General features: G+C 40.2%; 1 protein-coding gene across 15 annotated transcripts in view; it reads right to left on the bottom strand.

Moving 5' to 3' along the window:
• ANKS1A (ankyrin repeat and sterile alpha motif domain containing 1A) overlaps window positions 1-13,109 on the bottom strand; it is a 201,045-nt gene that overhangs the window by 87,980 nt on the left and 99,956 nt on the right. The window lies entirely within an intron of this gene.

Raw genomic sequence — 13,109 nt, 5'->3', positions numbered from 1 at the left:
CAGAATCATCCTCAATACCCTCTCCTCCTCATTCTCCCATGTTTGGTTATAAGGTCCTGTTAATTCTACCTTCCCAATACCTCTTCCATCCATCCTCTCTTTCCTATAATCCCATGCTGTCCTCCTATTTTGGGCTCCAATTACCTTTGAGAGATTCCCTGAAGTCTCTTGGCTTCAGGGTATCCCTGACTCCAGTATCTCCCAACTGCAATCTAAGACTCCACAATTACACATTCTTAAAATGTGGCTCATATTCTGTCATGCCACTCAAAAAGCTTCAACTACACTGTACTGTCCTGGGAACAAGGACTGACATTTGAGATCCAGTATTCTACAAGTTCCCTTTGCTCCAGACAAACTGGATTACTTAACCATTGTTCAAACATGCTCTCTATCTTTTCCCATAATCTTACTGTTGTTGAAGCCACTCCCTGTGCCTAGAATGCCCTCTCCTTCTTCCTTACTTCTGCCTATCAAGTGTAATTCTCCATTTTAGGTTTCAGCTCATAGGCCACCCCGATCTCTGACACTGACATAATTTATCCCTCTTTTGAATTCCCAAATTATTTTATATAAATTTAACATATTTTGCCCTCATATGAACATTTTACATATGTTGCCTCTGTTTTTATTTTACCAATCTTGGTATTTCCTACAGTGCCCTACATAATGTTTTGTGTATAAATGGCTGACAATACATTTTGTGAAAGAAAATATAGATGCATAGTTCACAAGGCTTGGACTTGTTCCATAATGGAAAGAAAAGTGAATTATTCCCAGTCAGAAACATAAATTCAAAGGAGGAAGACAGGTTTATCTGGCAGGGCTTTTGGCAGGGGCTTCTCTAAGATAAAAAGGTGAGAGCAAGGGAAGAAGCTGGAGATAAGACTTAACCATTAACTGTCTTATTTACATTTTCTGCCTTTGGGAAAAGCACTTAATTCACTCCTTGGAATTTACCTTGAAAAGCTAGACTACTTATAGGGAAAGATGGTAGTAGACCGGTAAAACTTCTACAACTTAACAAGAAAAAGATAAATAATCCAATCAAAAAATGTGCAAAGACTTGAACAAACATTTCAGAAAAGAAGACATTCAAATGGTGAAAAGATGCTTAATTTTATTAGCCACTGCTGTTGCTGTTAGGCCTGTTGAGTTGGTTCCCACTCATACCAACCCCATGTACAACAGAACACTGCCCGATCCTGTGCCATCCTCACAATTGTTGCCCTGTTTGAGCCCACTGTTGCAGTCACTGTGTCAAACCATCTCATTGAAGGTCTTCCCGATAACATGTCCAAAGTGAGCGAGACAGTCTCACCATCCTCATTTCTAAGGAACATTCTGACTGTACTTCTGCCAAGACAGATTTGTTTGTTGCTCTGGCCCAAAAAACCCAGTGCAGTCCATGGTATACTCAGTATTCTTCACTAACACCATAATTCAAAGGCATCAATTTTTCTTCAGTCTTCCTCATTCATTGTCCAGCTTTCACATGCATACGAGGTGACTGAAAATTCCATGGCTTGGGTCAGGCACACCTTAATCTTCAAAGTGACGTCTCTGCTTTTCAATATTTTAAAGAGGTTTTTTTGCAGCAGATTTGCCTGATGCAATGCGTCTTTTGATTTCTTGACTGCTGCTTCCATGGGTATTGACTGTGGATCCAAGTAAAATGAAATCCTTGACAACTTCCATATTTTCTCTACCATGATGTTGCTTATTAGAGAAATGCATATCAAAACCACAATGAGAAACCACTTCATTCACATTAGGACAGCTAAGACTTTAAAAAAAAAGGGGGGGGGGGAATAACAAATGTTGCCACGGATGTGGAGAAACTGAAACCCTTATCCATTGCTGGTGGGATGCAAAATGGTAAAGCCACTGTGGAAACCAGTTCGGCAGTGCCTCAAAAAGCTGAACATAGTACTATCATGTTGTTGTTGTTAGGTGCTGTCGCGTCGGTTCTAACTCACAGCGACCCTGTGCACAACAGAACGAAACACTGCCCGGTCCTGCACCATCCTTACAATCATTGTTACGCTTGAGCTCATTGTTGTAGCCATTGTGTCAACCCACCTCATTGAGGGTCTTCCTCTTTTCCACTCTACTCTGCGAAGCATGATGCCCTTCTCCAGGGACTGATCCCTCCTGACAACATGTCCAAAGTATGTAAGACGCAGTCTCGCCATCCTTGCTTCTAAGGAGCATTCTGGTTGTACTTCTTTTAAGACAGATTTGTTTCTTCTTTTGGCAGTCCGTGGTATATTCAATATTCTTCGCCAACACCACAATTCGAAGGCGTCAATTCTTCTTCGGTCTTCCTTATTCATTGTCCAGCTTTCACATGCATATGATGTGACTGAAAATACGATGGCTTGGGTCAGGCACACCTTAGTCTTCAGGGTGACTTTGCTCTTCAACACTTTGAAGAGGTCCTTTGCAGCAGATTTCCCCAATGCAATGAGTCTTTTATTTCTTGACTGCTGCTTCCATGGCTGTTGATTGTGGATCCAAGTAAAATGAAATCCTTGACAACTTCAATCTTTTCTCTGTTTATCATGATGTTGCTCACTGGTCCAGTTGTGAGGATTTTTGATTTCTTTATGTTGAGGTGTAATCCATACTGAAGGCTGTGGTCTTTGATCTTCATTAGTAAGTGCTTCAAGTCCTCTTCGCTTTCAGCAAGCAAGGTTGTGTCATCTGCATAAGGCAGGTTGTTAATGAGTCTTCCTCCAATCTTGATGCCCCATTCTTCTTCATATAGTCCAGTTTCTCAGATTATTTGTTCAACATACAGATTAAATAGGTATGGTGAAAGAACACAACCCTGATGCACACCTTTCCTGACATTAAACCAATCAGTATCCCCTTGTTCTGTCCGAACAACTGCCTCTTGATCTATGTAAAGGTTCCCCATGAGCACAATTAAGTGTTCTGGAATTCCCATTCTTCGCAGTGTTATCCATAGTTCGTTATGATCCACGCTGTCAAATGCCTTTGCATAATCAATAAAACACAGGTAAACATCCCTCTGGTATTCTCTGCTTTCAGCCAGGATCCATCTGACATCAGCAATGATATCCCTGGTTCCATGTCCTCTTCTGAAACCGGACTGAATTTCTGGCAGTTCCATGACAATATACTGCTGCAGCCGTATTTGAATGATCTTCATCAGAATTTTGCTTGCATGTGATATTAATGATATTGTTCTATAATTTCCACATTTGGTTGGATCACCTTTCTTGGGAATAGGCATAAATATGGATCTCTTCCAATCAGTTGGCCAGGAAGCTGTCTTCCATATTTCTTGGCATAGACGAGTGAGCACCTCCAGCGCTGCATCTGTTTGTTGAAACATCTCAGTTGATATTCCATCAATTCCTGGAGCCTTGTTTTTTGCCAATGCCTTCAGAGCAGCTTGGACTTCTTCCTTCAGTACCATCGGTTCCTGATCATATGCCTCCTCTTGAAATGGTTGAATATCGACTAATTCTTTTTGGTATAATGACTCTGTGTATTCCTTCCATCTTCTTTTGATGCTTCCTGCATCATTTAATATTTTCCCCATGGAATCCTTCAGTATTGCAACTCGAGGCTTGAATTTTTTCTTCAGTTCTTTCAGGTTGAGAAACGCCGAGCGTGTTCTTCCCTTTTGGTTTTCCATCTCCAGCTCTTTGCACACGTCATTATAATACTTTGTCTTCTCGAAAGGCCCTTTGAAATATTCTGTTCAGTCTTTTACTTCATCAGTTCTTCCTTTTGCTTTAGTTGCCTGACGCTCAAGAGCAAGTTTCAGAGTCTCCTCTGACATCCACCTTGGTCTTTTCTTTCTTTCCTGTCTTTTCAGTGATCTCTTGCTTTCTTCATGGATGATGGCTTGGATGTCATTCTCCCACGTGTCTGTCGGTTTGTCGTACTGTGGGGTCTTGTGTGTTGCTGTGATGCTGGAAGCTATGCCACCGGTATTCAGATACCAGCAGGGTCGCCCATGGAGGACAGGTTTCAGCTGAGCTTCCAGACTAAGACAGACTAGGAAGAAGGACCCGGCAGTCTACTTCTGAAAAGCATTAGCCAGTGAAAACCTTACAAATAGCAGCAGAACACTGTCTGATATAGTGCTGGAAGATGACGATATACTGCTGCAGCCGTTTTTGAATGATCTTCAGCAGAATTTTGCTTGCACGTGATATTAATGATATTGTTCTATAATATCAGGTTGGAAGGCACTCAAAAGATGACTGGGGAAGAGCTAGCTCCCCAAAGTAGAGTCAACCTTAATGACATGGATGGAGTAAAGCTTTCGGGACCTTCATTTGCTGATGTGGCACGACTCAAAATGAGAAGAAACAGCTGCAAACATCCATTAATAATTGGAACCTGGAATGTAAGAAGTATGAATCTAGGAAAATTGGAAATCATCAAAAATGAAATGGAATGCATAAACATTGATATCCTGAGCATTAGAGAGCTGAAATGGACTGGTATTGGCCATTTTTGAACTGGACATTCATATAGTCTACTATGCTGGGAATGACAACTTGAAGAGGAATGGTGTTGCATTCATCGTCAAAAAGAACGTTTCAAGATCTATCCTGAAGTACAACGCTGTCAGTGATAGGATAATATCCATGCACCTACAAGGAAGACCAGTTAATATGACTATTATTCAAATTTACGCACCAACCACTAGGGCCAAAGATGAAGAAACAATATTTTTATCAGCTGCTGCAGTCTGAAATTGATTGAACATGCAATCAAGATGCATTGATAATTACTGGCGATTGGAATGCAAAAGTTGGAAACAAAGAAGAAAGGATCAGCAGTTGGAAAATATGGCCTTGGTGATAGAAACAATGCCGGAGATCATATGATAGAATTTTGCAAGACCAACGACTTCTTCATTGCAAATACCTGTTTTCACCAACATAAATGGTGACTACACACATGGACTTCGCCAGGTGGAACACAGAGAAATCAAATTGACTACATCTGTGGAAAGAGATGATGGAAAAGCTCAATATCATCAGTCAGAACAAGGCCAGGGACCAACTGTGGAACAGATCATCAATTGCTCATATGCAAGTTCAAGCTGAAACTGAAGAAAATCAGAGCAAGTCCACGAGAGCCAAAACATGACCTTGAATATATCCCACCTGAATTTAGAGACCATCTCAAGAACAGATATGACACACTGAACACTAGTGACCGAAGACCAGACGAGCACTATCACATGAGCCTGCAATTCCACTCCTAGATACATACCCAAGGGACTTGAAAGCAGTGACACAAATAGATACATGTACACAGTGTTCACTGCAGCCCTATTCGCAATAGATAAAAGTAGGAGCAAAAAGGTAAGAACAACCTAAATGCCCAACAGTTGCTGAATGGGTAAATGAAATTAATGCATACATACAATGGAATATATTCAGCCATAAAGCCAGAAAACCAAACACATCGCCATCAAGTCGATTCCGACTCCTAGCGACCCTATAGGACAGAGTGGAACTGCCCCACAGGGCTTCCAAGGAGCGCCTGGTGGATTTGAACTGCCAACCTTTTGGTTGGCAGCTGTAGCACTTAACCACTATGCTACCAGGGTTTCCATTCAGCCATAAAGAGAAATAAAATCCTGACATGCTACAACATGGATGAACCTTGAAAACATCATGATGAGTGAAATAAGTCAATCACAAAAGGACAAATATTGTAGGACCTCACTTATTTGAAATATCAGTAGGCAAATGTAGAGAGACCAAAGTTTATTAGTAGCTACCAAGGACTGGAGAGAGCCGTTGTTTAGGAAGCAGTGAGTTTCTGTTTATGGTGATGAAAAATATGACAACAATTATAGGTGACAGGTGCACAAGATTAATGTAATTGATATCACTAAATTGTATGCCTGAAATATGTTGACTTGGCAAATGTGCTGTATATATTTTTATAAAACAAAACAAAAAAGATGGTGGATTGAACAGAGGCACCTATTTCCTCTCCTTCCTGAAATGTCACTAAAAAGGGTTTTTGGTTATATCATTAAGGCATAAACCCCAAAGGATAGGGTGCATGAAGAAAAAAAAAAAGGCAATAAAATTTTGGAAGTAGGACTGCAGATGGAAGCACACCTGAGAAAACTCAATCCTAAACTGGCAAAGGGAAAAGGCAAGATTTTCAGTGTAGAATTCCCCAAAGGCTCAGAAATGGGTGCCACTCTGGATGTGGGAGTAGAGGGAGAACCTAAATTAACATTTTCCTCCTTTCAAGAGGATTAAGGTCTTCATACAGGTGCACACACTGCACACATACCTGAACACACAGCTCTCAGGAATACTGACTCAACTGCCAAGTAACAACTTTGGGAAGTGTAGCTGCAGGCTTATCTATTACCTCATTTAACCCTATGGAAAGAAAAGGCCAAAGAGTCCACATGTTATCACTGTCTTCAGATAATTATTCGTCTCTGTCCTCAGCTAAGTAACCACTTCACCTGGACCCAAAACTACTGGTGGATGTTACAGAAAAGCACCACAGGGAACAAAATGACTTTTAGAGTTCTTGGCTACTTTCCCATTTGCTATCAAAAATGGAAAGTTGTCCACTGTTTCTCTGAGTGGTTATATGTCTAGAATGTCCAGTGGGCAAAGAGTTAAACACTGAAGAGATATAAATGGCTGTGGTAACAGAACAGAAACAATGCTCTCAGTTATGATTTTAGCAGATTTCTCCTTACATTTTGAAACATTTTAAATAATACAGGAATTGTTGTTGCTGTTAGTTGCTGTTGAATCCATCCCAACTCATGGCAACTCCACGTCTGTCAGAGTAGAACTGTGCTCCATAGGGTTTTCAAAGCTTTAACATTTTGGAAGCAGATCACCAGGTCTGTCTTCCGAGGTGCGTCTGGGTGAGCCAAACACTTAACCATTTATGCCACCCAGGGACTCCTATACGTGAAAAACCTGCTGGATAAAATTCTCATAAACCCATCTGAGCCTAGTGCCTTTTTGGAGGGTTGGACTTTTTACTTCTTGAATTAATTTTCTTTTTTACTTCTGTCAGTTTTTTTCACTTCTGCAGGCATGAATGGCATTTCTGGGTAGAAAATTCTTCACTGTGAAGGACTGCCCCCACTTAGTGGAGGATGCTTCGCATTCCTGGTCATCAGGCACTAAATGCCAGTAGCAATCCCACCCCAACCAGTCATTGTGATGGACTAAAATCTCTCCCCAGGCAATATTAAAGGCTCCCTTGGGGGATGAAAGGAGCTCTTATGACATAGTGGTTAAAGCGCTTAGCTGCTCAAACCCACCAACAGCTCTGTGGGAAAAAGATGTGGCAGCCTGCTTCCCTAAAGATTTACAGCCTTGGTCATCCTATAGGGCAGTTCTACTCTATCCTGTAGGGTCCCTGTGAGTCAGAATCAACTCAACTGCAGTAGGTTTGGTTTGGTTTTCGGTGGGAAATGGTAGCAACTTGGGTTAAACACATAAAATTTACTTCTATAAATTCTCTTGTTACTAATCTTTAAAATCTGAATATGTGGTTATATATTCTTTATATCATTCCTAGATATTGTATTTCTTTTCTTGATTAGAATGCCAGAGACCTTAAAAAACAAACAAGTTTTCAATGTAGTGAACAAGTTTATTGCTTTTTGCTTTTTTATTTCATTATTTCTTTTATCTTTTTTCCCCCTTATTTATCTGAGGTTTAACATAATACCATAAAGTGTACTATCTGTCTTTATCTTTATTATTTCTTCTCTACTACTTCCTTTATGTTCATTTTTAGTCTTTCTTGTTTTTTAACAAATGAATTTAAAGATATAAACTCTCCTCTTAATACCACTCTGGTCAAATATTATAGGTATTTATATGAAGTGTTTCCACTACCATTGATTTCTATATAGAAAAATGGAAAAAATTATGATAGGAATCTCACAGACTAAATATACGAAGCTGAGTGACTCAGGAGAAACCTTGCAGTCTTGCCTGCCGACCTTGGGGATTCCTCAACCGTCACAATCTGTGAGCAGGATCCCTGTTCTCTAACCTGCTCATCTTGGGTTCACCAGCTTCTGTAGCTCTGTGAATTGGGAAAGGACTCTATCTTGACTTAAGGGCTTGGGGCGTTGCAACCTCAACAATTGCCTGAGCTATTTCCTTAAGATAAATCTCTCTCTCTATATTTATACACATTACTGGTTTTGCTTCTCTACAGAACCCAGCAGAGGACAATAAATATTTTTAACAGTTTATATCCTACATCGTAGTTTGGAGAGTAACATCTGGGGTCTTAAAAGCTTGTGAGTGACCATCTAAGATACAAATATCAATCTCTTCTCATTCGGAGCAAAAAAGAAAGAAGGAAACCAAAGACACAGAGAAGAAACCAGTCTTCCTGACTAACAGTCTACATGCATCATGGCCTCATCTACCCTGAGACCAGAAAAACTGGATGGTGCCTGGCTACCACTACCAACTGTTCTGATCAGGGCCACAATAGATGGATCCTGATAGGAAGGGAAAAAATGTGGAACAGAACTCAAATTCTTGAAAAGTTCAGACTTACTGGACTGTTTGAGACTAGAGGACTCCCCAAGACGATTGCCCTGAGATACTCCATAAACCCTGAACTGAAACTACTCTCTGAAGTCACCTTTTAGCTAAATAACAGATTGGCTCATAAAACAAAGAATATTACCAGAGAGTACTGTGCACCTTTAAAATATCATCTATATGAGACCAAATGGTCAACAATTACTCTAAATAAAGATGAAGGGGTAAGGGGACAGGAAAACCAGATTACCGGAAGTGAAACATCCAGAAGGGAATTAATGAGAATGTTAAAAAAAATTGTGAAAAATGTAACCAAAGTCACTGAACAATTTGTGTAGTAATTGTTAAATGGGAACTGAATTTGCTGTGTAAACTTTCACCAGAAACACAATAAAGTATTATTAAAAAAAAACTTTTTTCACCAAAAAAAAAAAAAAAAAAGATAAGATGCTCAACTTCCCTACATCAGGGAAAGGTCAATTTTAAAAGGTATGTTTTATGCTTATTGTGGGGTGTACAATTAACTTTACTCAAAATATTTGGTCCTGGTTCCTGTGAGGTAATCTCTAAACCTTTGGAAATTACTCCAGTGACTGGAGTATTTGTAATCCATGAGTGTTCCAGACCACACCTGAAAATTTATGCTGATGGAAGATTCATGTTGAGTCAGGGCTAGCAATGTCAGAAAGACCCATCCGGTAATATCATTCAGACCTCAGGGAAAGAGGGCTGAAGGTCGAGTCTAACCACATGGGCAACGATACAATCAATCATGCCTATGTAATGAGGCCCTAATAAAAACTCTGGACACTGAAGCTCACAGAGCTTCCTGGTTAATGAAAGGTATCAGTCCTTGGGAAGATACCAAACCCAAACCAAACCCATTGCCGTCGAGGCAATTCCGACTCATAGCAATCCTATAGGACAGGGTAGAACTGCCCCATAGGGTTTCCAAGGAATGCTTCAGGGATTTGAACTGCTGACCTTTTGGTTAGCAGCAGTAGCTCTTAACCACTACACCACCAGTGTTTCCTTGGGAGGATAGTGCATCCCTTTTTCAGACATGGAAGCTCCGTGTTGGGGATCCTCCTAGATCTTGCCCTGTGCATCTCTTCATTTCTTATTTTTTTCCCTATAATACAAGCATAATTTTAAGTATATTGCTTTCTTGAGTTCTGTGAGTCATTCTAGTAAATTATCAAACCCGAGGAAGTAATGGGAATCCCAAATTTGCAGCCAGCAGATGTCAGAAATGAGGGGGGCCCGGGGGCTTTCAGCTGAGGAAGGGCTGAAAGCTCTGGTAGTCTCATTAACATTGCCCTTTGAAAACCGATCAATTAATTCAGAAAAGCTGCATGAGAGAATGACATTAATGGAAAAGCAGAAAAGATTTAATATGTACTAACCTATGACATCGGCTGCTGATGTGCCTCACTCTTACCAACCCCGCAGGCACTCTTTCCAGCTAGCTTTTCCTGCCAGGCTGACAGAATAGGCAGGGCTTCTGAGAAACTGGCAGAGTCCATTTTCATATTTGATGTTTCAAACCCTTTGTCTGAAAGCTCTTTAAGTGATCCAAGCAGATAGCCTGGAGGTAAGCACACCCCATGTACTACAGTTCAATTATATCTGCTTCCCGCACCACCCACTCTCGACAGTTAGCTCAGTATTGCAGAGCTGGAGAAGCCAAAGCAAGACCCAGTGTGAGGTCTCAAGTCCTCTTCAGCCGTTAAACCTCGACCTGGAGACCTCCCGACCTGGGAATGGAAAATTCCTATCAAGAACACCTGGTAGCCAAGGAGATTGGTCCCAGTTTATGAAGTTCATCTGACTTTCTCCTTTTCTTCCTTTAAAAGGCTGAGCCAGGCATCTTGTAGTGCTTCCAAACAAAGTCTTGAAGAGAGAAGTGCTGGAATCTACCTATTCCATGATGCTTGAAGATTCTTCCTTCACTAAGAACCATTTTCAAATGAAGCCTTAATCACTTGTTCTTTAGGAGTTCATGTCAGCATGGTTTATTATTAAACGCTTAGAGAGGGTTTCAGTGCTCTACTCTTCCCTCTTTAAATGCTTTAGTTAAAAATCTACCAATATGATCAGAAGACTAAGTACCATTAAGATATCAATTCTCCTCAACACATATATAGACTGAACACAATCCCAATCAAAATCTCAGCAGGGTTTTTTAAAGAAACCAGCAAGCTGATTCTATATGTATATGGAAAGACAAAGGAACTAAAGTAGCCAAAACAATTTAAAAAAGAATAACAAAGTTACAAAGACCATTCAGTGGAGAAAGGACAGTCTTTTCAAACAAATGGTTCTGAAATAACTGAACATCCATGGGCAAAAAAAAAAAAAAAAGATCTTGATCCATCCTCACACCACATAAAAAAATTAACTCAAAATGGATTACAGACCTAAATGTAAAAACTAAAACTATAAAAATTCTAAAAGAAAACATAGGAAAAAAATAATTGTGACCTTACCCCGTCGCTGTTGAGTCAATTTTGACTCATGGCGACCCTATAGGACAGAGTAGAATTGCCCCATAGAGTTTCCAAGAAGTGGCTGGTGGATTTGAACCTCTGACATTTTGGTTAGCAGCTGAGCTCTTAACCACTGCACCACCTGGGCTCCTAAAATTTCTTAGATATTATTCATAAAAAAAGAGAAGGGGGGAGTCAACAAATTGGATTTCATCAGAACTTACAACCTCTGCTCTTTAAAAGACACTCTGTAAGGACTAAAAAGATAAGCCACAGACTGGGAGAAAATTACATATCTGCTAAAATACTTGTGGCCAAAATACATAAAGAATTTACAGACTGGGAGAAAATTACATATCTGCTAAAATACTTGTGGCCAAAATACATAAAGAATTTCCACAACAAACAACCTAATTTTTAAAGTCAACAAAGATTTGAACAGGCAATTCATTAAAGAAGATATAAGGATGGTAAATAAGCATATGAAAAAATGCTCAACATCATTAGTCATTCAAGAAACAGAAACTAAATCCATGATGAAATATAACTATGTGCCTATTAGAATGGCTAAAATAAAAAATAAACAGAAAACCTGACAATATTAAATACTGGGGAGGATCTACAGCAGCTGAAATATCATACATTTCTGATGGGAAAGCAAAATGGTAAAACCACTCTGGAAAACCGTTTGGCAGTTTCTTAAAAAGTTATATATTAAGACCCAGCCATCCCATTCCTGGGTATTTACTCAAGTGAAATGAAAACCTATGTTCACACAAAATCTGTCTATGTGAATGTTTATAGCAGCTTTATTTGTAGTTGCCAAAAACGGTAAACAATCCAGATGTTCCCCAGCTCAATGAAAAAACCAAAACCAAACCTTTTGCTCTACGAGTCGTTCCAACAGAGAGTGACCCTATAGGACATAGTAGAACTGCCCCATAGGGTTTCCAAGGAGCACCTGGTGGATTCAAACTGCTAAGACCTTTTGGTTATCAGCCGAGCTCTTAACCACTGTGTAAACTGTGGTACATCCACACAGTGGAATACTACTCAGCAAAAAAAAGAAACAAATTACTGATACCTGCAACAACATGGATATATCTCAAAGGCATTTTGCTAAGTGAAGGAAGCCACACTCGAAAGGGTCCATACCGTATGATTCCATTCATAAGACATTCTGGAAAAGGCAAAACTACTGGGACAGACGTCAGAATAATAGTTGCCAGAGGTAAAGGAGGGGGAAGGTGTTAACTACAAAGGGAAACAAGGGAATTTTTTAGTAGGTTGAAATTATTCTGTTTCAATGTGGTGGCAGTTATACGATTGTATCTGCTAAAATTAACAGAACAGTACAGAAAAATGGTGAGTTTTACTTTATTTAAACTGTAATTTTACAAAAACTCTCAATGCAAACTATAAGAAACAAAACAAAAAAACTACTAAGAATATGACCACAAAGTTTCTGCATGCTGAAGAGAAAACCTTTCAAAGAGGACGATTAAAAATAAGGCCTACAGTATCACACACATACACACACATTCTCTCTGCCACCCTCTACCCTCTGACAGGCCTAGCGAAGAGCGTTTCAAAAGAAACCGTCTCATCTCCCATTCTTACCTGAGACGTGGGCTGTTTCAGGATTGGAAGGAAGCACTAATAATACCCCACAAAGGACCTAGCATCATTATAGAAGGCTAGTGAGGAGTGGGAAAGGCCACAGGAGTTCCTTCAAATCGCAGTGGGAATTGTGCACCCCCTTCTTGTTCTTCCTCAGGAAAACTGGGGTGCACATGAATTCTCAAGCACTGCACACTCACCTCTGTTGTGACTGCGCTTAAATCGACTGTATGCACCTCAGTCCTGCAGCACTCCCTTACAGAGGAGACTGAACTGTGCAGAGGCAATGAAAGTAGGCCAAGGCGACAGAGCACTCTAGTTACCCGATGACGGCCAATCACAGGCCCCTCCCCAGAAGTGTATCGCTCTGAGGTCAGGACTCAAAAGCAGTCTGTGCTGTCAGCCTGAACCTAAAGGGACTAACTTGTTGGGCTTG

The sequence above is a fragment of the Elephas maximus genome, chromosome 1, assembly GCF_024166365.1.
Source record: "Elephas maximus indicus isolate mEleMax1 chromosome 1, mEleMax1 primary haplotype, whole genome shotgun sequence".
Lineage (NCBI taxonomy): Eukaryota > Metazoa > Chordata > Mammalia > Proboscidea > Elephantidae > Elephas > Elephas maximus.
Note: the sequence above shows the minus strand (reverse complement) of the source record. Positions and strands in the feature narration are given on the sequence as shown.